Genomic DNA, 27,500 nt, shown 5'->3' on the forward strand with positions numbered 1-27,500 from the left:
AATTCCAAAAGTACTTCCATCTGCTCCCCTCTATGCCCACCCTCCGCCATCCCTGTCAGAAGACAGCCAGAGGTTACATTAGAGTGTGATGTCACACTCTGTTTTCCTGGGTGGCATCTGATAAAGGACTATCTCTACCTTAGGACTATCTCTGTGCCTGTAAGAAAACCTCAGTTGTGTTTGTGCCACTTGTCCCTGCTCATGCTTAAGACCACTGAAAGGTAGGGAAGGGAGAGGAGAGAAGATCAAGTGCTAGAAAAGGGATTTATTTTTACTCAGGGCTCTGGGGTGAGGAGAAGTGGTCTAGAGCCATCACTTCCAGCCCAGTTTCACCACCCACAATCTACTGCCTCCCACTACAGTTCTCTGCCAATTCCCTCTCCTGCTTTCCCTTCCCTGCCTGCAACCCCAATCTTCAAAAAGAACACCCCCTCAAAAAAAAAGGTTGACTAGCCGACTTTCTGATTCATGCTGTGGTTCAGATTTGTCATTTGTGGTCTTTAATTAAAAACTGAAACTGATACCAGTGCCATCTCTGTGACCACCGGTTAAGAAACGTTATGCTCCTTATTTGAGTTCACTTTATAAAATATATCCAACAGTGAAAATCCTGCGGACACGCATCTGAAGAGAGGATGATTAATACCGCAAAACTGCATTAAGAGTCCTCAGTATCTCCGATTAAAGCCTTCTCATCTGTGAGTTAAAGGCTTATTTAAAAAGACTATTTTTGATAACAGGGAAAAAATTTTATCCTACTGCTTTCTCCCTGTTCCTTTACTCCTGGGGTCCAAGAAATTAGGCGTTAAAACCTAAGGCAAACACCAAAATACCACTCTGGGGAAAATAAACAAGGCGAAATACAGCAAAAATTACATGTTTATCCAATCAGACTCTGCAAAGTCAGTCACCTGTATGGTCTGTTACAATAAAACAATCTATTCAACAGGTAATTTTGTCAGTCCAGGTTTAACTGTGAACTTCCAACTAAATTCAACTTTTCATTAATTATCCAACCTGAATAAAGTTCAGCCATTGCTCAAAGGCATCTTTCTTTTCTATCTTTAACCTACAAGGGGAGCTAAAATTCACTTGGAATTGTGACCTCACAACTCTAGGGAGGCAGGGAAGAAAACAAATGTTCCCTTTGGGCTTTTTTTTTTTTTTTTTTTAAGATTTTATTTGTGTGAGACAGAGCGACCAAGAGCAGGGGGAGAGGTGGAGGGAAAGGGAGAAGCAGGCTCCCTGCTGAGCAGGGAGGCTGACATGGGGCTCAATCCCAGGACCCTGGGATCATGACTTGAGCCAAAGGCAGACACTTAACCGACTAACCCACCCAGGGCCCCTACGTGTTTTTTTTTTTTTAAGTAATCTCTATGACCAACGTGGGGCTCGATCTCATGACCCTGAGACCAAGAGTTGTATGCTCCACAGACTGAGCCAGCGAGGTGCCCAGGGCTTACTTTTCTGAAAGCCCAGAACCACGCCTACTGCAAACCATCCCCACTCCGGGTTTGGAAACATTACTCCTCTACTAACTGCCCTTTAGAACCTATGACAACAGGTCCTTTTCCTGTCCAGGTCCCGACCCACCCCCCTCCCTAAAGGCACTCTCTCTTCTTCAGCAAGGATGCTCTTTCCTGGATCCTTTAATTATTTAACTCATCTATGACCCAGTGCTTTCTCTTGAAATGTGTTATTCTGGTACCAGGAAAGCGTTCTCCCTGGACATTCTAACTTTTCAACCTGAGTGTGAGTGAGCTTCTCTAAACCAGAGCCTTTTATTTTATCCTACGTTACAGAATCAGGAACAAGATTATCACATAATAGATACTGAATAAATATCACTAGCTCACATTCCTGAAGAAAATAGCATATACTTTAATCTCAGGGTCTGGAAATTATCTGAATTTACATCCTCAAGACATGGATAATAAAAGTGCCAAGTGCCTGTGCATGTGTGTGGGGCAGGTACCTTGGCTCTTTGAGAGGCCAGAGGAGATAAAAAGTGCCCAGGTGGCTCTTTCCAGCTCTGGCTGCCATAGTGAGAGGAGCTGCTGCCATGCCCACCCACCTGCAATGAATGTCCTTGCACAACTGCTCCAGCTTCCTGATCAAAGGAACAAGCAGACATACAGCACCAAGCCCAATAACCTGAAGGCTCACAGCTTCTTCCACTACCACTTCCACCCGATTCACTGCAAGGCTGTGGGTGTGGAGCTGGTGGCCAATGGCAAAGGTTAGTGGTGGTCATGAAGCCGAGATCCAGCCAGCGAAAACCCTCCACCTCCTACAAGGGACCACCACTAACATGAATGCCACCTTCGGCAGCATCCGGCACCTGATCTGCAAGAACAAGTACTGCCCAGATCTGCGCATGGCTGCCATTCACAGAGCCAGTGCCATCCTGTGCAGCCAGAAGCAGCAGCCCGCCCCCACCAAGAGCTCCTGAGCACCTGCCTTGCACCCCCAAAGCAATAAAGATGTCAACCACCAAAAAAAAAAAAAAAGCCCCAGGGTGCCTGGGTGGCTCAGTTGGTTAAGCATCTGCCTTTGGCTCTGGTCGTGATCCCACTGAGCACCGCATCAGGCTCCCTGCTCAGTGGGAAGCCTGCTTCTCCTTCTCCCTCTGTGCTCCCCCCGCCAGGTACTACTTTTTATTTATACTATATTGAGAAGTATCATTTGATTTCTGTACTTTAATCTCCATTAAGTAGAAATAAGTGTTCCTAAAAATCTGAAAATGCAGGCTGTGTTCATTGTAGGCAGCTAAATCAGAACCTGCCATTTTTTCATCATGGTATGTAATAAGGTTTGAGTTTCCAAAGGCCTATGAGGACTGGATCACTAGAACTTAAGATGAATCACCTTAGAAAGAAAGACTGACCTTTGCATTTAACCCATTCATAATCACAAGCAGAGCTGTCAGACTGGGTAGAATTTTATTCACAAGTACCTGGGACTGTGCCTAGCAAGACAAGGAGAACAAGAAACCAGAAGAAACTGCTTCCTTGAGATAAGACACAAATACTGGATTTTTACCTTTTATAATTTTCTGTAGAAACTTGTTCTGAATCAAAAAGTTTCAAATTATTATTCAGATGAAATATAATTCAACAGGGGCATCTGGGTGGCTCAGTCGTTAAGCGTCTGCTTTTGGCTCAGGTCCTGATCCCAGGGTCCTGGGATCGAACCCCACTTCTCCCTCTCCCACTCCCCCTGCTTGTGTTCCCTCTCTCGCTGTGTCTATCAAATAAATAAATAAAATCTTAAAAAAAAAGAAACATTAATTCAACAAATATTACAATTTGTGGCAATTTTTAATCTTCAAAGCCCTGAGTCCCACAGGAGTACAGGAAAAGCTGCCCAGTGACAGAGAAATACTTAACTCAAACTCAAATGGGGAAACTGAGGCAACAGACCCAACTATTTTTTAAAAAGGGAATCTATTAAAAAGATATCAAGGTTGGGTACAATTTTAAGTCTTAGGGTGTCTAAAAAGACCTTCAACAGGCCCTGACGAAGCACAAAACAAGGCAGACCACAGACACTATTCATTTTGATAAAAATAGAAAAGGCAGTTCCCCAGTTAGCTTCTGTAAACTTATATAGCCCACAGCTACAACACAGAAAAAGAATTTTAAGAATTTAGCAGGCTGTTAAAAAATTTTGGCAGCATATGTTTAGAGAACAGCTAAACAAGTTGCTTATTCATGCCCTTTCTCCTCCCCTCAACTGCACAAGGTACAACAGAGGCCCAGTTTCTCTAGTGATTCCCTTGCCTCAGGATCACCTCACCAGAGAGCAGGCCCTCTAAGCCAGGCTAGAGTCTTTTTTTTTTTTTTTTTTTTTTAAGATTAGTTATTTATTTGACAGACACAGCAAGAGAGGGAACACAAGCAGGGGGAGCGGGAGAGGGAGAAGCAGGCTTCCTGTGGAGCAGGGAGCCCGATGCAGGGCTCGATCCCAGGACCCTGGGATCATGACCTGAGCCGAAGGCAGATGCTTAACTGACTGAGCCACCCAGTCGCCCCGAGTCTAGAGTCTTTTGAAGTCTGAAGGGTGACAGAAATTGAAGAGGCTTACGGGCACTTAGCCGCCCCCATTCTGGGTATACAACTCGAAGGCGTTATTCTGAAATAAGCTGGGGTTACAGCATTTGGACCATGTGTGCCTGTTTCTTCACCCTGGTACAGAGGTGTCTTTCTTTTCTGAGTCTAATGTGCCTCATCAAAGTTCACTGCTGCATTTAGAAATTTCAAAAGACATTTACAGATCAGTATGTTTGTTCTGTAATAAGTAACACTGATTTACACTGCATAAGAAGGTAGTTTATCAAAACTACAGAGAATAGCTTAAACGAAATTTTGAACAAGTTTGGAAGAGTTATGAATGGAAGCAGTGACAGGGACAGGATCCATAGCAACATCTGAATCCATGCAAGGGGAGTGAAGACATGGCTCCCACCAAAGTTGTATAGAGAAATATAAGCAACTACTAAATATATGAAGAAATAGTGCAACTATCTAATAAAGAAATGTAAATTAAGTGTAATGAGATTTTATTTTTTGCTTAAAAAATGACAAACATGTTTGAAAAAAATCTAAAATATACAGATTTAAGGATATAGTGAAAAATCATGGAGCGCCTGGGTGGCTCAGTTGGTTGGGCATCTGCTTTCGGCTCAGGTCATGATCCCAGGGTCCTGGGATGGAGCCCCACACTGGGCTCTCTGCTCTGCGGGAAGCCTGCTTCTCCCTCTCCCACTCCCCCTGCTTGTGTTTCCTCTCTCGCTGTGTCTCTCTCTGTCAAATAAATAAATAAATAAATAAATAAATAAATAAATAAAATCTTTACAAAAAGAAAAATCACTAAACTGACATGTTTTATTTATTTTTTAAATTAACATATAATGTATTATTTGTTTCAGGGGTACAGGTCTGTGATTCATCAGTCTTACACAACACCCAGCGTTCAACCCAACACATACCCTCACCAATGTCCATCACCCAGCCACCCCATCCCTCCCACTGCCCTCCACTCCAACAACCCTATTTGTTTCCTAAGATTGAGTCTAAAGTGAGATGTTTAAATTGATAGATACATTCTTTCTGGAAATAAGCATGAACAGTTTTTGTTTGGGTTGTTTTTTTGTTTTAAGATTTTATTTGAGGGGCGCCTGGGTGGCTCAGTCATTAAGCGTCTGCCTTTGGCTCAGGTCATGGTCCCAGGGTCCTGGGATCGAGCCCCACATCGGGCTCCTTGCTCGGCGGGGAGCCTGCTTCTCTCTCTCCCACTCCCCCTGCTTGTGTTCCCTCTCTCGCTGTCTCTCTCCCTCTCTCTGTCAAATAAATTTTTAAAAAATCTTAAAAAAAAAAAGATTTTATTTGAGAGAGAGAAAGAGAAAAGGGGGGAGGAAGGGCAGAGGGAGGGAGAATCTTAAGCAGACTCTGCACTGAGCAAGGAGCCTGACAAGGGACTCGATCCCAGGACTCTGGGATCATGACCTGAGCCGAAGGCAGAAACCAAGAGTCGGACTCAACTAACTGCGCCACCCAGGCACCCAGGCGTTAAGTGTCTGTCTTCAGCTCGGGTCATGATCCCAGAGTCCTGGGACTGAGCCCCGCATTGGGCTCCCTGCTCAGCAGGAAACCTGCTTCTCCCTCTCCCACTCCCCCTGCCTGTGCTCCCTCTCTCGCTGTCTCTCTGTCAAATAAATAAATAAAATCTTAATTAAAAAAAAGATTAAAAAATAAATATTCATATTCTTCAACACAGTGATTGCACTTCTAAAATCTAATTTAAGGAACAATCAATGAGAGATGCAAACAAAGATTTATATATGACTCTCTTCCCATAATTGTGTAGAAAGTGGAAACAATCTAAATGTCCCAAAGCAAGGAAATGGTTATATAAATTATGGGATATTCATCTAATAAAGTTAGCATGAGCCTCTCAATTTTTAATTGTTAAAGAATTATCTAAAAACAAAGAAAAATGCTTATAATATAAATGCTAGGTTAAGAAAGTATATACAATAGACAAATATGGTATAATAATTTTGTAAAATTTATTATATACACACACACACACACACAAATTATCAAGTCGTTTGTATTTGACCATTAAATGCATTATAGCACTTTGTGGGGATAAATGCTCATTCCTGGACCATATAGTTTAGGATAACATTCTTTTTATTTTTTTTATGTTTTTTTTTTAATATTTTATTTATTTATTTGACAGAGACACAGCGAGAGAGGGAACACAAGCAGGGTGAGTGGGAGAGGGAGAAGCAAGTTGCCCACCGACCCTGGGTCCCAGGACCCTGGGATCATGATCTGAGCCAACAGCAGATGCTTAACTGACTGAGCCACCCAGGCATCCCTAGGATAACATTCTAATTAGCTTTCACTTCTTGAACATAAAGCCAAGAGAGGCAAGGAAGTAACTTAGGAAAAAAGTGAGTGGCAAAGGCAAGTCATTTTCTGATAAGTTTTTATAAGGGGAAAATTCACATGCAGATAAATGTCAACCACAGTTCAAATCACCTCCAAGAAACCTGGATTAACAAATGGCACTATATCAAAGTAGTTAAGACAAGATTTTAGGTTCAAATCCCAGCTCTGTTGCTTACTTGCAGTACGACCTTAGGAAAGACACTTAACTTCATCTGTAAAATGCACTTCACGGGATTGCTGTGAGGATTCTTTTTTTTCTTTTTTTAAAGATTTTATTTATTTGAGAGGGAGAGTGAGCGAGCGAGAGAGAGAGCACACAAGCAGGGGCACAGGGAGAGGGAGAAGCAGACTCACCTACTGAGCAGGAAGCCCCGACGCGGGACTTGATCCCAGGACTCCGGGATCATGACCCGAGCCAAAGACAAATGTTCAAATCACTGAGCCACCCAGGCACCCCTGTTGTGAGGATTAAATGAGTTTAATACATTCAAGTGCCTGGAGCACCTGGCTGGCTCAGTTGGCAGAGCATGAGACCCTTGATCTCAAAGTCGTGAGTTGGAGCCCCACGTTGGGCATAGAGCTTACTTAAAAAAAAAAAAAAAAAATTCCATTCAAGTGCCTGATATTGGTGTCTAACATATAGTGAACATTATTTAAATGTTGGCTATTATCACCTTCCTATAACCTACTAAAATTCAGATCACTTTTTTTTTTTTTAAGATTTTTATTTATTTGACAGAGACACAGCGAGAGAGGGAACACAAGCAAGGGGAGTAGAAGAGGGAGAAGCAGGCTTCCCACCGAGCAGGGAGCCCGATGCGGGGCTCGATCCCAGGACCCTGGGATCATGACCTGAGCCGAAGGCAGATGCTTAACAACTGAGCCACCCAGGTGCCCCCACATCACTTTTTATTTTGCCAACAGAACCAGATTATCACCTCACATCTTATAGTTCTTTATATGTTGAAACAAGTTTATACAAATAATTTCATTTGAAATTTAGAACAATCTCTTGAGATGGAAGAAGTATCATTCCCCTTCTATAAATTAGGAAACCCAGGCTCAGAAAGATTTAAATTACCTGTCCAGTGATATGCAGCTGGGACAGTGGACCTCATACTAAATTCTCTGTCTTAAGTCCTAGACTTGTGGCTCATTCCATTAGAAAAGTATTTTCTAATCTGCAGACTGTGACCAGCCTTTTTTAAAAAATTGAATAAAAAAAATTCACAAAGTCAGAATACTTACTGTCTCATGATTCTCATTTCAATTATCTCATTTATATATACTTTACTGGGATGCAATCCCTATTGTGGGCTTAGACAAAAATGTCTGAAAAACACTGCACTATACCATAGCTGTCCCTCAAGTCAGTATTTATTGACCACTTATATCCCTCTTCTTACACTATTATATACAACAAAAACATTCAATTCAAAGCCATGGTTTTGTTTTTTAAGTGTGAATGTAATTATTGACTTTCCTATGGATCTGGGGAATTGCCTGTCCCAGATCAGCACTCTGCACTGAAACTCTACTATCCTTTGGCTAGCCTAACACTTTCCAATCAGCCCTCAGTGAAAATTCTTTCAAGATGGAACTATAAAGCCAGCAACTCTAACCAAGGTAAGGGTAAGAATGCACTGGGAAAGTGTCTACATAAAGACAAAGCAAACTTTATGTTCGACTTGTCAAACTGTTTTTTCAGGGAAAAGTTGTATCAATTTACATTGAGGAAACTATATCCAAGAATAAAAGTAATGAATGGAACATGGGTCTCTCTCATTCTCAAACAATCCTGGGACAGAAAACTCTACCCCTCCTATCCTCATGCTCTTCCCTGAACTCTAAATCTGAACCTATTCTCAATTCATACCTTTTCTAAGTCAGTTTCCATTTGGACACTTGTACTATGACAGCTTTTGGAAGCTGGGCATCACAGAGCCCACCCAGGTCTCCGTCAGGAAACGTCCCTCTGCTCTCTCAAGTGTTTTAAATTTGAGCGAGGGCAGAGGGAGGGTGGGCTCATACTTTTCCATCCACACATCTATATCCACTCTATATTCATTTGGTCTATTACTTTCTCAGAACTTTCTCTCTGAACACAATGCCTTGAGTTTATGTGCCTTACACATCTAGTGAAGTTTCAGAAAGGCTAATAAATTCAGTGCAGATGGGGAATGAAGTTTTACTTATATTATAGTTAACACATTGCCCTCACTCTATCCTCTAGTCTGCTGCCATCCAGGGTTAATTTGGCAGTAGGCAGATTTTAAGGTAAGAGGACAAGGCATACTTGCTATCTTAATATATTCTGTTCATTTAGGCCCTCCCTTCTCTGCCAGCAGAAGTAGAGGACAATGAGGAACCTGATGTGTAACAATTTGGGGTGACGGCTTCTGTAACCTTAGCAAAAATCCCAACATCTGACCTCCCCATTTCACTGAGATTCACTATAACCTGAAGCTTTATGGCTCACACCCCACAAAACCAAGGAATTACCAGGTTTCTGAAGCTAAAGGGTCTCTGAAAGTGGGACAGGCTGCTAAGCCTCAAAACCACAGAGAAACTGAAAGCCTACTGAGGAAGAGGAGCACCCCCTTTCTTCTACTCCCTACAAATCGCTGCAACTAGCTGATGAAATTTGGAATACTGGTTCAATCCACAGAAAGAAGAGAGAACAGACAGTCACTGCTGGAAGAATACTTTTATAGCTAGAGTAAACACCCACTGAAGTAAAATTCTGAACTGAGCTTCAGGAGGCTTCCTCATTTCAGGAATTGCCTTGTAAAACAAAACTAAAACTAAAAAAGTAGTCCTTTAAACCTCTCAAAGATTCAAAGTACACAACTCATTCACTGATCAGAATTCTTTTGCTCCTTTCTGTAGCCCTGAAAAATTCCATAATCATTCAGCACTGGTTTTTTAAGATTATTTATTTATTTGTCAGGGGGAGAGAGAGAGAGAGAGAGACAGAGAGAGCACCCAAGCAGGGGAAGCAGCAGACAGAGGGAGAAGCAGGCTCTCCACTGAGCAAGGAGCCCAATGTGGGACTCGATCCCAGGACGCTGGGATCACGACCTGTGCCGAAGGCAGACGCTTAACCAATTAACCAACTGAGCCACCCAGGTGTCCCACAGCACTGATTTTATTTTTTTATTTATTTTTTATTTTTTTTTCAAGATTTTATTTATTTATTTGAGAGAGAGAATGAGAGATAGAGAGCACGAGAGGGAAGAGGGTCAGAGGGAGAAGCAGACTCCCTGCCGAGCAGGGAGCCCGACGCGGAACTCAATCCAGGGACTCCAGGATCATGACCTGAGCCGAAGGCAGTCGCTTAACCAACTGAGCCACCCAGGCGCCCAGCACTGATTTTTTTTTAAATCAGTGTGTGACTGGTTCTAACTGGTCAACTATGTGTCTTATACCACATATTAAGCCCCATCCAAACAAAGAATATTACTCAAGATTACTTTAGCATTGAATGAATCAGAAAAAAAATGTAAAAATACATGTTTTATCCTACAGATGTCCAAATGATGTGTTTTCCTTTACCTCAAAGATACCTCAAAGAAATGACTAACACTACCCAAATTAACATCTTTTGGACAGCAGCAGCAAACAAAAGTTCGTAACTCTTCTATTCTGGTACATTGCCTCCTTCACTCAGTATGCCCCTTCCCTGTCCTAGTTTCTCCTCTGTAAACTACTCTCTCCAGGGCCTCCCTCACCAACTGAGTATCCTTCCCAGCCTTCACCCAGTTCCCTCTGTTAAATCACTTCAACTAGATTGGAAATAGAAAGTACCCCAACAGAGTGAAGATGTCAGCCACAAAGTGGTGGGGGGCCTGTTATGGGGAGTCAGAAACCAAGTGGTATGAGAGCAACCCCAGAGGGAAGGAATAACGACTCCAACATCCAATAGCAATGAGCCTCATTAAGGTCCAAACAGATCTTGATTTCTAGACACATGATTTCCAAATTTATTAACAGGAACAAAGGCTCTTTGGAGAAATGGCTGAGACAGAGAAATGAGTCTAGAACATCTTACTGTGCAGGAAAGGAAGGAAGTGTTCAAAGACTAATGGTGACATGTCAAAAAACACAAAAGCTATGGAATGCTCAAACTGTGAGAGAAACCCCCAAAGGAGAAGTTTACATAATGGAAACTGGGTACATGAACAGGTACATGAGTGAAGGAGGTATGTCCTAGCAATAGAAGAATTAAAAACTTTTGTTTACTACCACTATTCATAAGATATCAGTTTGGGTAGTATCAGCCAATCCTTTGAAATAAAAGGACAACAAATCATTTAGTCATCTTTAGGATTAAATATATAGGTATATAATTTTTTCCTGATATACTGACAAATTCTGGGATAATGTGAACATCAAAATAAACAGGGGCGCCTGGGTGGCTCAGTCAGTTAAGCATCTGACTCTTGATTTTGGCTCAGGTCATGACTGCAGATCGGGCTCCGAGCTCAGTGCGGCACCAGCTTGTCCCTCTCCCGCTACTCCTCCCCCGCTCATGATCTCTCTCAAATAAGTAAATAAAATCCTTAAAAAAAAAAAAAAAAAACAACAAGCAAATGATGATAACAGATTAGTCTACTGAATAAAACAGAAAATCCATAATGCATAAAGAAACTGAATCACGGGGCCCCTGGGTGACTCAGTTGGTTAAGCATCTGCCTTCAGCTCGGGTCATGATGCCAGGGTCCTGGGATCAAGCCCCACTTCAGGCTCCCAGGTCAGTGGGGAGCCTGCTTCTCCTTCTCCCTCTGCCCCTCTCCCCTGCTTATGCTCTCTTGCTACCTCTCTCTCTCAAATAAATAAGAATCTTAAAAAAAAAAAGTGAATCACTATTGTTATATGCCTGAAACTAATGCACCATTGTGTGTCAACTATACTCAAATTAGAAAAAAAAATTTCTACTAGAAAATCATGAGTCCATACTAATGTAAATATATAAACTAATAAATTGAAAGAGTGGAGAGGAACAAGATATTTGCATAGGTTTTTTTTTTTAAGATTTTATTTATTTGACAGAGAGAGACACAGTGAGAGAGGGAACACAAGCAGGGGGAGTGGGAGAGGGAAAAGCAGGTTTCCCGCGGAGCAGGGAGCCCGATGCAGGGCTCGATCCCAGGACCCTGGGATCATGACCTGAGCCGAAGGCAGACACTTAACCGACTGAGCCACCCAGGCGCCCCAAGATATTTGCATAGTTTCAAAGTATCTCCCTTCAGGGGCATCTGGCTGGCTCAGGTGGTGGAGCATGGGACTCCTGATCTCAGGGTCATGAGTTACTTAAAAAAAAAAAAAAAGGTATCTTCTTCCAAAATACTTACTAATTAAAAAGGGAAAAAGAGTAACTTTACATTAGAAATGCCTAGTAGGCACCACCTTAAGTGACTGAACATGACCAGAAATAGGACACACAAAAATTTTGCACTTTTTTTTTTAAGATTTTATTTATTTGACAGAGAGAGAGAGACAGCGAGAGGGAACACAAGCAGGGGGAGTGGGAGAGGGAGAAGCAGACTTCCTGCTGATCAAGGAGCCCAATGCAGGGCTCGATCCCAAGACCTCAGGATCATGATCTGAGCTGAAGGCAGACGCTTAACCGACTGAGCCACTCAGGCGCCCCTAGCCATTTTATTTTAAAAACAAAACAAAAAATACACAAAAAAGGAGACTCATGGCTCCTTTTTTCCTTTCTGAGTCTCCTAGACACTCCATCTGTATCTCTCTACATCTTCAATAAACTCTTTCACTTCCAAAAAATAACAAAAATGACAAAAATAAAAAAAATAAACAGGCAGCAGTGTTGAAGTCTGCAAAGGGGTTGGGGATGGAGATCATAAAGAAGAGTTGGAGAGAATGGTCTGTTGGCAGCCATTATATTTCATCTTAATGCAGGTAACTTCCCTCTACATTGGTGAGTGCTGACATGTGGGGTTCTTGCCATCTGGAATAGGTTTCCTGTATCTTTCTGCCTCATCAACTTCCAATTTCTCTTCAACACTTACCTAAATCACATTTTCTCCAGTGCCTATACTTCAAATTCTCTCCCAACCTCCACTCTGTTCTGGCAATGCTTCCACTGTGTGGCTTTCAATGCCACCCTCTTACTTAGAGATGGAGAATTTCACTTTTGGAAAGGTTCCAAAAGAAATGTCTATCCTGAAGGGGCCCTAGTAATAACCCTTTTTCAGGCCTGACATTCACTAGCATTTCCATCAAGTTCATGTTCATGTTTCAATAAGAGTTTTGCAAGGCCTTTCCTTCTAAGCACACATCCTGAACCTCATGAAAAGTGTCACACAAACCCCTATGCTCTAAGGGAAATCCTTGCAGCTTCCAGAGTGGAACAGAGTTTTGATACTCTTTCCTCTCACTATACAAAAAGTCTCAAATGACACCATAAACTTTATCTCCAGACTTCCTGAAAGCACCCACTATAACTAGTGTTTCCACTTTTACACCAACAGCAGCCGGCAGGCAGAGTCTTGGTTATTCTACAGCAGAAAGGTTTTCAGTAACAGTCAATGAAGAGCTTTGAGTTGTGCAACAATGATGTTTATCACTCACCCTTTCCTCCTCTTTCCTTTTTAGTGTGATCAGGGAAGCTTTGGAGGAGAAGCAACTGTATTACGGCCCTTCTCCAAGCAACCATGAACTTTCTTCCTTTACTTCACACAAACACTAAGAAAAGCAAGCTCTTTTTTTTTTTTTTTTAAGATTTTATTTATTCATTCATGAGAGAGAGAGAGAGAGAGGCAGAGGGAGAAGCAGGCTCCCAAGGAGCAGAGAGCCTGATGTGGGACTCGATCCCAGGACCCTGGGATCATGACCTGAGCCGAAGGCAGACGCTTAACCATCTGAGCCATCCAGGCGTCCAGAAAAGCAAGCTCTTAAAATGCACTGCAGGGCACCTGGGTGGCTCAGTCATTCGGCATCTGCCTTCGGCTCAGGCCATGATCCCAGGGTCCTGGGATCAAGCCCCACATTGGGCTCCCTGCTCCACGGGAAGCCTGCTTCTCCCTCTCCCACTCCCCCTGCTTGTGTTCCCTCTCTGGCCGTGTCTCTCTGTCAAATAAATAAATAAAATCTTTAAAAAAAAAAATGCACTGCCATACTCCTTGGCCACTTATTCTCAACAAAACTTTTATGCATCCACATCCATGAAGTATCTAAGAAGACTGATGAGCCCTTGGGAAGAAAGACTAACAACAAAGGACACTAAGGGGAGCAAGGACATTCGAAATGAAAGAAACAGCAAGCCACCTGATCTAGGAACAGTCCCAGTTTGGAATCGACTTTAGTTTTTTGCATGTTAAGGAGATAAGATTTTGCTTATAACACCATTTACTTTTCAGGATTACCATCAAACAATAATGAAGGGAAAGTCTTAAAAAAAATAGCGAAGGGACTTGGTCATCTTCAGAGAAAGACAAACTATTCCTTCTGTCTCTCTCCACCCAGCAAGGATGTTTCCAAAGGTATTATGCAACTTTCTATTAAAATAACAGCTAAAATAAAAAAACTTTTTAGGGAGGCATCTTTGAGCTTACTGAGTAGACACCAAGAGCAAAGCTCCCCCTCCCAAATAGAAAAAAATTTATGGACAAAAAATTGTCACTGAAATTAAATGGTGGCAGACATGTCCAAGGAATATTGCAAGGGTTTAATACCTTTATGAATCTTGTGATAGGTGAATGTATGGAGATGGCAACTAGTGTGCAACAGAACAATACTGGAATGGTGATAATAGGAGGAAATAACACCATCATGTTAGAAGCCTTGGAACGAGCACAAACAGGTGCTCGTTTGGGTTGCCTGGGTGGCTCAGTCGGTTGAGCGGCTGTCTTTGGCCTGGGTCATGATCCCAGGGTCCTGGGATGTAGCCCCTTGTTGGGCTCCTTGCATAGCAGGGAGCCTGCTTCTCCTTCCCCCTCTGCCTGCCACTCCCCCTGCTTGTGCTCTCTCTGTCAAGTGAATAAATAAAATCTTAAAAAACAAACAAACAAAAAAACCAATGGGTGTGTTCACCAGAAGAAATCAACTGCTTCCACATGTCCCCTCTCCACAGCACCTGTTTTACTACAATATAAAAACCAGGTCATAAGCATTTTCATATTGGACTATTTTGTTACATAAACTTCTGTAATTGTAAAAAAAAATTTTTTTTAAATAACATATAAAATTCCTATAGGCTAACGAAATGTATCCTTAGTGTGCTACTGATTTTAAAAGTGCCTCAAATGGGTGCCTGGGTAGCTCAGTCGGTTAAGCATCTGACTTCGGCTCAGTTCATGATCTCAGGGTCCTGGGATTGAGCCCCATGTCAGGCTCCCTGCTCAGCGGGGAGTCTGCTTCTCCCTCTGCCCCTCCCCCTGCTTGTGCTCTCTCTCTCTCTCTCAAATAAATAAATAAGTGCCCCAAACAGGGGCACCTGGGTGGCTCAGTTGGTTAAGCAGCTGTCTCTTAATTTCTGCTCAGGCCATGATCTTAGGGTCGTGGGATCAATCCACATCAGGCGCCATGCTCAGCATGGGGTCTGCTTGAGATTCTCTCTCTCCCTTTCCCTCTGCCCCTCCCCCCACTTGTGCAGGCCTCTCCCCTCCCCCAAATAAATAAGTCTTTAAAAAAATCTATAGGGGCGCCTGGGTGGCTCAGTCGTTAAGTGTCTGCCTTCAGCTCAGGTCATGATCCCAGGATCCTGGGATTGAGCCCCGCATCGGGCTGCCTGCTCGGCGGGAAGCCTGCTTCTCCCTCTCCCACTCCCCCTGCTTGGGTTCCCTCTCTCGCTGTGTCTGTCAAATAAATAAATAAAATCTTAAAAAAATATTAAAAATAAATAAATAAATCTATAAAAGTGCCCCAAACAAAAGCTTACTTTTGCACTTCAAAGAGAATTTCATATGCAAGCAGAAGACTAGACTGCACCTTGCCAATTACTATAATCTTACAATAAGCACATATTGCTGTGAATGACATTCAGTTCCATCTCAGTCTATTCTCTTACGATAAGCAGCAATGAACTCAAGGGTATGATCTCAGAATATAAAAAGCCATTAAAGCTGCTTCTAACAGATTCTTCTAAAATATGATCCTACACAGCTCTTCAAAAGAAGGACAATACATTTTAATTGTGAGATGAACTTTTACAATGCTTTGATCTAAAAGAGGTCTTGGAAAAAAGAAATAACTACAGTGGAGGGAGGGAGTAAAATGTGTCATTCTGGTTATTAAAATCCATCAAGTTCATACTTCAGCCTTGGGATAACTGCAGCCAAAAAACTGACTTGCAAGTAATTATCACCACTATCTGCAATAAAAGTTAATTGGACATAATTGAACTAACGCCCTAATCGGAGGGAAGCTGCAACTGGCACACAGCCCATTCCTGCTTCTTCAATCTGCAAATGAAACTGCTAATGATAATTTGTGGACAAACAAGAAATTGGTCTCATGGTTTCCCCACTGCAAATCACTCAGCAATTCCAGCTAATGCCCAGCATGCTGAGCCAGGAGAAAAATCATTCACCAGTGCTTCCTTTGATAAAGATGAATTTTAACAATAACGAAGTCCATTTAGGCTGAGAGTTGCTGAGAATTGGTATATTTACCCTAACCACCCTAAGTAAGGCACTGTGGCCTGATCTCTATACCCTAGATGCAGCAGATGCGCCCTGTGACACTAACATGTAGTACTAAGAAGAGACGTTATACAAGGCCAGGAGCTACTATTACACTAATAATTTATCTTCTTTTAAGAGAATCCTGTGTAACCTCATTTTTTAGACAGGCAAATGGCATTGCTAATCTGCTTCAACAGCAAAGATTAAATCACTTTTGAATAGACTTTGGAGCTGATAGATTCCTGCTGCCTGACTCATTCACCTTCAATTCTGGATGAGAGCTACACCCTTTCCCCTGGAATTTAGTACCAGACTCTGCTTTTCAATTGTGTGACAGCCCAAGGGACTAAGACTCCCTTAGGAAACCATTCTGTTTTACAGAAAGGGGAAAATTGTGGTCTTTATATCAACAGTGACTTATAAATTGGGATGACCCTGCTGAGGTGACAGAAAGTAAAAGAGAAAAGCAGGTACAAAGTGCTTACCTCTGCTTGTTTTTTCTCTGCTTCTTTTTCTTTTTAAGTTTTTAAATTTATTTTTATTTATTTTTAAAAATATTTTATTTATTTACTTGACAGAGAGAGACACAGCAAGAGAGGGAACACAAGCAGGGGGAGTGGGAGAGGGAGAAGCAGGCTTCCCGCAGAGCAGGGAGCCCGATGCGGGGCTCGATCCCAAGACCCTGGGATCATGACCTGAGCCGAAGGCAGACACTGAACGACTGAGCCACCCAGGCACCCCTCAAGTTTTTTTATTTTTAAGTAATCTCTATACCCAATGTGGGGCTCTAACTCACAACCCAGAGATCAAGAGTCGCATGCTCTACCAACTGAACAGCCAGGTGCCCCTTCTCTGCTTATTTTTTTTATTTGGGCTCTATTCTGGCAAGGAGGTGGCTAGAAATTAATGTAATAAGAACCTTTCCCAAAGCAGCAGCTGGACAACCTGCTCATTTGGTACATTTTTCGTTAAAAGTTATTTTGGAAGGTTGCAGTTCACTTCCTGCAGTCATTAAAATATACTTTCTGATGGAAATAGAGGAAAGCCTAGAAATAGCTCAGCCAAGATATAATAAACAGAGAGGGACCTAGAAACTGTAATATGGATAGTAAATGGAAAAAGAGAACACTTAGTAGGAACATCCTTCATTCATTCAGTCCCTGAGCAACTGTGATGCAGGAGGCACTGTGGTAGTACTATGCACTGGGAATACTAATATGGCAGACAAAATCCCTGGTGAGAAACGTGATTACTGTGGTGAATGTGTCACAGTATATGCAATATCAAATCATTATGTTGTACATCTTAAACTAATACAATGCTGTACACATCAATTATACTTCAATAAGAAAAAAAAAGTGGTGGCACCTGGGTGGTTCAGATAATTAAGCATCTGCTTTCAGCTTAGGTCACGGTCCCGGGGTCCTGAGATCAAGCCCCGCATCGGGCTCCCTGCTCCGCGGGAAGCCTGCTTCTCCTTCTCCCTCTACTGCTCTCCCTACTTGTACTCTCTCGCTCTGACAAATAAATAAAATCTTAAAAAAAAAAAGTGGATAAAGTTGTTTGAAAATCAAAATAACGAAACAAATACTTCCAAGGAACAGTGAGAAAGAAGGGAGAACAACAATATGGATCACTGAAAGCCAAGTAAGAATTTACCAGACTGAGAAGGGTAAACTACTCTAGGCAGAAAAAACTAGCATAATGAAAGGCATGCACGACTATGCTGGAAAACTAGCATAACTAAGTGCATGTTTGGGAAACCACAAATGGTATGGTATGGTATGAAGAGCTGGGTGTTGGATGTATGTGCCAAACCTGGAGATGAGCCTGATGTGCCAAATTATGAAGAGCCTTATATTTCATACTAGAGGGACAGAAGAGCAGATCAAGAATAAAGCTGGGTTGGGGCACCTGGGTGGTACAGTTAAGCGGCTGACTCTTGGTTTTGGCTCAGATCATGATCTCAGGGTCCTGGGATCGAGCCCAGCGTTGGGCTCAGCACTAAGCGTGGAGTTGGCTTGAGATTCTCTCTCTCCCTCTCCCACTTGTGCTGTCTCTCTCTCTCTCTCCAAAATAAATAAATAAAATTTTAAAAAAAGAATAAAGCTGGGCTGGAGTCACAGCTCAATATTTTTACCATTAAAACAGTGTAAAAGTAGTCCCAACACCTTACAGAGTGTGATAATTATGTAAGATTATATTCATAAAGTGCTTAGTACAGTGTCTATGCTCAATGATGGTAGTTATAACTATTATTAGCTAATGTCAGACTTTATCCTGAAGCCATGGGGAGATAGGGACAGGTTTCAAGGAGAGTAACATGATCAAATGTCTTAATCAATCTGCTGGGGGGGGCACCTGGGTGGCTCAATCGGTTAAGTGTCTTCCTTCGGCTTGGGTTATGATCCTGGGGTCCTGGGATCAAGCCCTGCATCGGGCTCCTTGCTCTGCAGGGAGCCCGCTTCTCCCTCTCTTCCCCACTTGTACTCTCTGTCTCTCCTTCTCTATCTCTCTCTCAAATAAATAAATGGGGTCATTCAAAGAATAAATAAATAAATCTGCTGAAAATGTGAAAGACAAACAGGAGATGGCAGAAATCAGTTAAGTGGCTACAGTGATTTCGGGGCAAGAGATGATGAAGATCTTAAACAAGGGTGCCCTAAGAGGGCCATCATACAAAGGAGGGAGTAGATATTTTTCTGAGCTCAAAAACAGATTAGTAAAGTCTGAAGAAAGGCAATTTTAGACGAACATAAACAACGATGAGCTTATTCAATAGTGCCACAGTACTAGAAATGCTGAAGTAAAAGCCATGACTACTGGGGCACCTGGGTGGCTCAGTTGGTTAAGCGACTGCCTTCGGCTCAGGTCATGATCCTGGAGTCCCGGGATCGAGTCCCACATCGGGCTCCCTGCTCAGCGGGGAGTCGGCCTCTCCCTCGGACCCTCTTCCCTCTCGTGCTATCTCTCATTCTCTTTCTCAAATAAATAATAAAATCTTAAAAAAAAAAAAAGCCATGACTACTCCTTTTAAGAATGACGGAAAAGAGGGGCGCCTGGGTGGTTCAGTCAGTTAAGCATCTGACCCCCTTGATTTCAGCTCAGGTCTTGATCTCAGGGTCATGAAAAAAAAAATGATGGAAAATTTATTTTCAGGAGCTAAGAATCTGAACTAGATGATCGATCATTAAACCATCTTCCAGATTCCATGACTCTAAATTACTAACAAAGGTGATTTTATACAGTCATTAATGACTGCTTCCTTTTGTAGAAAGGTTCATAATTTTCTAAGTGCTTTCACATGAATTTTCTCACTTGATTTTCTCAAATGCCCTATGAGATAGTTTGGGCAAGGATCAACAGTCCCATTTTCAGAGATAAAAGAAACTAGGAAAAGCTCATAAGTGCCTAGAGACTACAACCAGGTTTTCTGACCCCTGGCTCTCTCTTTCTGTTCTCACCACTGCCTCCAACATGGTGCCACAGTTGAAAATCAATTCTGAGAAACCATCCTTCTTTGGTCACCTGTTCCAGGATTTATTTCAAAATCAGGAAATTTTTCTGCATGTCTTATTATGCTTCAGCCTATTCCTGGGTCGTCTTCAAGGTGAGTAAGAGCTAGTCATCTATCGTTATAAAATGCTCCTTCATATTTTATACTATAAAATATCTGTCATTTCCCTAATCTGGGCTAATTAACCCCAAATTCCTTGAGTTTTTTTTCACATAGTCTTTCCCTTAAGCTAGTCAAGAAATGTGATCCCTAATTTAGTACTAGCTCCAGTAAGACAATAATCTCTTCCCATATACTCCAATTCTAATCCTCAGGTATCTTTTAAAGAATACCTCTCCAATTAATTCATACCAATATTTACTGAGCACCTATTATGTAACAAGACATTGCTCCAGGAGTGAGGGACTTAGCAAAGAACAAAACAAACAAAAACTCATGCTTCCATTTTTACATGGGGTAGAGTCGGAGGGTCAGACAAATTTAATGAGCAGGTAAGTTACATAGACTCTTAGAAGGTGATAAATGCTATGGAAAGAAAAATAAAGCAGTGTAAGGAGATGAGGCATACTGGATGGGATAGCAATTTTAAACGGCTTAGTTAAGAGTGGCCCTCACTGAGAAACTGTAGTTCTCCATGGCTTATCTGCTAGTTTCAGTGCAAGACAGCAATACAGCTTTTAATATCATAACAGATTTTTTTTAAGATTTTATTTATATGTCAAAGAGAGCAAATGAGCGCATGCACGTGCACAAGCAGGGGTAGCGGCAGACAGAGGGAGAGGGAGAAGCAGGCTCCTTACCAAGCAGGGAGCCAGATGCAGGACTTGATCCCAGGACTCCGGGATCATGACCTGAGCCAAAGGCAGATGCTTAACCGACTAAGCCACCCAGGAGTCCCAACAACAGATTTTTTAACGCAATTAAACTATAATCAATATAGTTGTCCTCTCTCTCATTTCAAGCTTAACCGTAGACACTTGCCCTTCTAAAAAAAAAAGCAACTTACCAACTTGTTCAGAAGAGTGGAAGCTTATTTCTGTAATGTAGAAACACTCCTTAAGCAATAATGCAACAAAATAATGCAAGTCTGCATGTGCGCGCACACACAACTGACTTTGATAGACTTGGATAAAGACTACTATTTCCCTGTTTGAGCAATGGTACTTTCTTAACTAGTTGTGGGAAGCTGAGAGATGAGCCGATGTGGATAGATGGGGGGATGGAGGCAGTTGGTGGAAACAGAATTTCAGAGAATTACAGAATCGGTATGCACACTTAAGTGGCATCAACTTCTTACTTACAAGTGCACTTGGAACAACCTCCCCAAAATATACTATGATAAGAATGATATATTTCAGTAAGGACATTTGTTTAGCTTGGAGAAGAGGCAAAAATTAAATACAGCCTGCTGAAAAAGCAACTTGTTCCAACTTAATTTTGCCATGGACTATGGAAATAGGTGAAGAGTGCTTCTTAAAAGGAAAGGTTCCTTTTGTCTCTCTACACTCCAACTGCACCATAACCTCACAGGGATTGAATGAAACCTAAGTACCAAAATCCTTTGTAAAGCACTTTAGTGAATGCACAGTGTAGCAGGACAGGTTAAAACCAAGATACGGATTCTTCATTAATCCACTAGTCCCACTTTCTGCTGAATGAAAAAGGTTCTGGGAGAGTAAGATAAGCAAAAGCCAAACCAGTACCCTCACAGCTACAAAATTAATGTCTTCACAATAGTACATCCACTCCCAGCTGAAGAGCTGGTTAATACAGACAGTCCGTTCAGGAACTCAGGAAATGTATCTTTTCCAATGATATACTGTGACCTGGGATGAGCTGTCTTTAACTTCTCATAGTCTTGATACCTCTGTCCTTTAAAAATAAATTAAGTTCGGGCGCCTGGGTGGCTCAGTTGGTTAAGCGACTGCCTTCGGCTCAGGTCATGATCCTGGAGTCCCTGGATCGAGTCCCGCATCGGGCTTCCCTGCTCAGCAGGGAGTCTGCTTCTCCCTCTGACCCTCCCCCCATCTCATGTGCTTTCTCTCTCATTCTCTCTGTCTCTCAAATAAATAAATAAAATCTTTAAAAAAAAAAATAAAATAAAAATAAAAATAAATTAAGTTCTATCCTTTACATAGTAAGTGATAAGTGAACTGCCAATGGAAAAAATACTTTAGCTTTTGGAAGGAAAGAAACTTAAGTTATGACTAAGAACACTTACGCTTCTCCTCTGAAGCAACAGGGATAGTGTCGAAATCCCTTCAATTCTCCAAGTGGCATAAAATCTGATTTTCACTCAGATCAGCAACTGATCTTCAAAACCACTTTGCTCAGTGCAAAGAATTAGTGATTGGTCATGGAAACCTTGCCTTTTAAATCTACTGAATAGTCAGCTGATCTTCCACTGTGAGAGAGAGAGAAACAAGCACTTTCCCACCAAACAGCACTTAAAGAAATCCTTAGCTTTGAAATTTATAATGTATAGTACTACTTTAATCACAACCTGACATCTGACTTCTAAATGGATTTCATTTTGGCCAACAGTTCTCATCATTAGAGTATATACAGTCCAATGTTAAGAGGAGGGGTTTGCTTTGGTAACACTTCTTTGGTTATCTACGGCTTGCCCACATATGAATGATGGGCCAATACTGTGGGGCCAGGAGATGCTAGTACCGAAAGCTAGTTCATCTATGATCTACTTGGAAGATCTCAATTCTCCATAGGACCTCAGTGTAATTAGATAACAAGGGTCAAAGTCTTAAAAAAATAATCTCAAGGATATTAAACTGAGCTAAACTTTTCTAGGTCCAGTAATGACTTATATATTACTTTTGATGATCAAAACAGTAAGTTTAATTCAAGCTTGTGGATATCTTACTTACTGGTCTCTTGAACGACCAGAGAAAGAAAACAAATCTCTAATCAGTTTGTTCAGAAAATCCTAGTTAAAAAGCAGAGGAAGGGGGAAAAAAAAGGCAGAGTAAGTTATTAAAGCTACTGGTAGGAATATCTTTGGATTTTACCTATCTGTACTTTGCCTGTTGGCCCTTCTGCATGAATAATCAAGACCCGACTGTATTCCCTGATCAGGAATGAATCCTTAACTAGAGTTCCGCCCATGTGTTGTAAAGATGCCTCTGCCCTTTTCAGCTAGGTTGACATGTAACAAACTCAACCATGACTGAATTTGATCTAATAGGCCCAAAGCTCCCTCCCTGAGATCCATCAGCACCAAATAACATAAAACTTCAATTTGGCCTTGCCTTACAGCTCAGTCTTTGACTCCTCCAACACCTCATCCTGAACCTTCCTCCTTCTCTTGACTGATAATGGCATCTTGGTCTTTGGATTTCCTTCACAACTAGAGAAGTAAAAACAGCCTCTCACGGTAGAAACAGGAAAATTTCAAGTCACTTCAAATAAGGATCCTGAAAGGAGTTCTTCGAGAGAAGAATTAAATATATTAAAAATTCAGGGCACCTGGCTGACTCAGTCAGTAGAGCCTGTGACTCTTGATCTCAGGGTGGTAAGTTCAAGCCCCACCTTGGGCACAGAGCTTACTTTAAAAAAAAAAAAATGTATTAGAAATTCAAAGGAAGAATTCAGAGACCTTGGCTCTGGGTCTGGCTTCACTACCGAATCATTAAGTTATTTAGACATTCTCAGGGCATTATTCTTTCTACTTCAGAGAAATGCTGAAAACACTGAGACTGCTTATTTCATTCACTGAATGAAACCAATCTAAAAGTAAAAAATGTTTATGTCAATACTGGAAATGACTCTGGGGTTGAAGAAACTCTTGTCTTAACCTTTTGTGAATTGTTATATAATGCTACCCTACAACTCCACATTTAATTTCAAAGTATAATACGTAGTAAAGATACATACAATATGTACTAAAGAAATTAAAGAAATTTTTTAAACCAGATACAGGCTTTCTCCATTTTCTTCTATTACCACATGTATTTACAGCTAATGAAACCTCCCAATAAGTAAAATTCTAAGATCTGGCCAAAGAGACTGTCTAGTATTAACCGAATGCTAACGTATAGATCAAAGCTGGGGGAAGGAGCAATGGGCTGTATTCTAAAAAGATGAGCAATTTGAGTGGTTTTAAAAAAACAAAACAAAAAAATGGTTAAAACCTCTGGGGGCGCCTGGGTGGCTCAGTCGGTTAACCGTATGCCTTGGGCTAGGGTCATGATCCCGGGATCCTGGGATGGAGCCCCAGGTCAGGCTCCCTGCTCAGCAGGGAGTTTGTTTGAACATCTCCCTGTGTCCCCTTGCCACTTGTACACGCACATGCCCTCTCTCAAATAAATAAAAATCTTTAAAAAATAAAATAAAAGGTACCTCTGTTTTGAATAGCTCTAACAATACCATAATAACTGCAGTATCAAACATAGGGTAATTAATTCAGTGGACTTTTCCCCTTTCGCTGCCAGATTGAACAGCTCTGAGGATAATCTCCTTCACTCTCCCAGGGCTCAGTTGGAAGATTCATTATTTATGCCCTCAATTGTTTACTCTGTCCTATTTTCCATCCATCCAGACCCAAGGGCAGTGTTATCACTGGCCTGTTTCCAAAATGAATGTGTTAGTTCACTGCCTTACTAGTTACAAAACCAAAGATAATCAAATACAGTGGTATCCTACAATTGAAGAATAACCCTACTCACCAGCTGATCCAGGAGAAAGACAATGCTGACCCAATGTTACCAAAAGCTAAATTCTCTTAGATGGATGAAGTGAGATCCATAAGTCATTCTGTTCCTTCCCCCACCCCCCTTTGGTGAGCCACCGAGCAACATATATGCAAATCCAACAGGATTCTTAAAGGGCAGTATCATTAGAAAGGCAGCTCTGGCCCTCACCAAGAGCAGACCTGTAAACTATTGGGATTAAACTGATTGAGATGCATTTTGCCTAGCAACCATTCATTAGGAAGAGTTCAGTAACTCACCAGCAATCAATTCCACGTCTTTATCTGAGCAGATAACAGACCCTACCAAGTCCTCTACCCTCTGGATTCAGACTCACAGGAAACTTCCTCAAAAGATTCAGCTTCCAAGAGTCAATCCCTGGGAGAGGGGGTTGGGTTTAAGCACACACAAAATATTGTCTCAGACACCTGACTGACAAAGCTGAATAGCTTAAAACTACCACCAACCACATCTCCATATGAATGCATTCATTGTCTCTAAATAAGTCTCTCACATAGCAGCATTCCGGTTCTTTTTGCCTCTAATATTTCCCCATCTTGAGCAAGCTTTTCCCAATTCCAAACCTTACAACACTCAAGCTGATTATTATGAGAATCAACGCCAAGGGTCCCATCTTTTCCTTCACCTTCTCAAGGGGATCATTTTATACTTCTGATGTGAACGGGAGACTGGTTTGAGTCTCCCTTTAGAGAGAACACAGGGCCCTTTTTCTTAACACATTCTAAGCTGTGACTCACAGAAATAATCAGGATGGATAAAAACAGATTGCTAAAGAAAATTAAATCAGCTACTTTAACTTCAGCGGCACCATGTCCCCTCAACCTAAGAGATTATGGGAAGTCATGGCTTCATATAATTGTTTCCTTGCAGAGGACCAAATTTGAGGACTTCCATCCCCCTTTAAATGATATTTGGAGATCAGTGTAGATACACCTATGATTAGTTCTATACATAGCCTTTGTCTCCTGGGGAAAATTCTTTGGGGAAATCACTGTACCATGCAAAATATTGATTACACAATTCAGGCAAGAATACAGATATATAAAAAAATTAAGTAAACTTACAAAGCTGTATTAATTGCTTACCCATGGGTAGACAAAAAACCACCTAGGATACCAAGTAGGACAGCAATTTATTTTTTAGCAGAAGCAAGCTGAAGTGATACATGCTTTAATATGGCCTCCAAGTATTTTCTTTTTTTTGTTGTTGTTACTTCCTCAGCTTGCTATAGCTTAGACATCAAAGTGCATTTTGTTTTACACAGTAGTTAGCTGTCAAAGCTTCAATCAGTGATTTTTAATAGTTTATTCTCAGTAACAAGTTAGGTAAGAAAACATCTAGGGGATCCTCTTAGCCTTTCAATTTAAACATGATTATGGAATCATAAGGGATAAATGAGTAATAAACAAAACATCTCAAATCCAACACAGTAGTTTACTGTGAATCTACTTTTTTGCACAATTCTCTTTTTTTCTTGAAGACTTTTTAAGTAATCTCTACACCCAATGTAGGGCTTGAACTTACAACTCTGAGATCAAGAGTCACATACTCTACCAACTAAGACAGCCAGGTGCCCACTTTTTTGTACAATTCTGTAGTAAGGTTACTTAAAATTTAAAAAAAATAGATTCCTGATCCCCAGTAAGTTTCCACAACTGAGATCGTTTCTTATCCTATTACCCCTCTTCTTCATAACAATTGCTTTCACCAAAAACTGCCCTTTATTAGAGATCCAATATATCAATGCAAAGGAAAAACACTGATCCAGTTAAAACTGTAACACAGCTCCAGCACATCAATTCTGTCTTCAAAAGTGAACTCCAGTTAGAACAAACTGTGGAAACTGAACCTGGATTATAAGAATGAACTCTCAATCATTTCAATTAATATTTACCAAAGTGCTGCCAAAAATTGATATTCATCCCATCTGGCATTCTAGCCCTTTGCTAATCAACATTAAGATAAATCTGGTCCAAACACCTTTGGTGAAAACACCCAGTTCTGGGGCGCCTGGGTGGCTCAGTCGGTTGAGCATCTGCCTTTGGCTCAGGTAATGATCCCGGGGTCCTGGGATCGGGCCCCACATCAGGCTCCCTGCTCCTCAGGAAGCCTGCTTCTCCCTCTCCCACTCCCCCTGCTTGTGTTCCCTCTCTCATTGTGTCTCTGACAAATAAATAAATAAATAATCTTAAAAAAAAATCTCTAAAAAAAAAAACAGTTAAATTAAGCAAGTTTATCAAGAACACTGCCACTTACCACAGAATGGCAGGCAGGCAGACAGACAGACATACCCTTTGTTTCTAACATCACAAAATTTGGATTCTCTATCTTCAAGTGATAACTTTCCTCTCAATTAAAAACTGATTTTGGCTGAAGCCCTGTGTCCTTCAGAAAGAAGGGATCCATAGTTGTAGAAGCAAAAGAATTCAAAAAAGATAAACATAATTTAAATTGTAATGCTACAGCCACCCAATTTCATAAAGTTTGGGTCAGAAAGGAAACTTTAAAAAATAAACCAATTAAACAAAATTCATCTGGATTTTTTTAAAGTTTGGTCTGGTTTTTCATGACCGAAACTAGCCTCTCTGAGAACCTATGGATGTGAGAAATAAAGCTATGGAGAGATAGACAAGACTTTTAGGTTTCAGTTAACAGCAAGGTAAGTTTGCTCACTCTAGCTAGGTTTCTCCAATAGGGCTGAATACTAAACAAAGCCGGTGACAAGGTACTCAGGAAGAGAATTTAGCAGAGTTAATCTCTCACAACTATCAGGATTTCCTTGAACCACCATTTGACAGGGGCTGTTCCCTCTTTCCACTAGCACCTCCTTCCTTTTCAGATTGTTTTTGCTGATTAAGGCAGTCCCAAGTATGAAAATGGTGAAGACAGCCCTAATGGACAGATGCAGTACAGTTCCAAAAACCCACTCCTAGCCTTTTTTTTCTCCACCCCCCCCCCCGCGGTTTACTGCATCAGATGCCACACAAGAAAGGGCTCCTCTTTTCTTCTCTGTTCATTTTACTACATATGAGATCGACATATCAGTAAAAAAAGAGATAAGAGTCCCGAATCTCCTTACCCTGCTGCAGGGGCGAGATGATGGGAGGGAAAGAAGAATGAAGGGTAGAATCAAAAAATCAAAATA

General features: G+C 41.4%; 1 protein-coding gene and 2 pseudogenes across 3 annotated transcripts in view; 2 read left to right on the top strand and 1 right to left on the bottom strand.

Moving 5' to 3' along the window:
• The window catches only part of FAM222B (family with sequence similarity 222 member B), a 76,036-nt gene that overhangs the window by 15,111 nt on the left and 33,425 nt on the right, over positions 1–27,500 (bottom strand). The gene's annotated exons all lie outside the window — the stretch shown is intronic.
• Positions 2,063–2,452, top strand: LOC114213951 (large ribosomal subunit protein eL28 pseudogene; annotated as a pseudogene).
• Positions 14,091–14,327, top strand: LOC114213856 (small nuclear ribonucleoprotein G pseudogene; annotated as a pseudogene).

Source organism: Eumetopias jubatus, unplaced genomic scaffold (genome assembly GCF_037043125.1).
Source record: "Eumetopias jubatus isolate StellerSeaLion01/CBP00866 unplaced genomic scaffold, mEumJub1_p1.0 scaffold_10, whole genome shotgun sequence".
Taxonomy (NCBI): domain Eukaryota; kingdom Metazoa; phylum Chordata; class Mammalia; order Carnivora; family Otariidae; genus Eumetopias; species Eumetopias jubatus.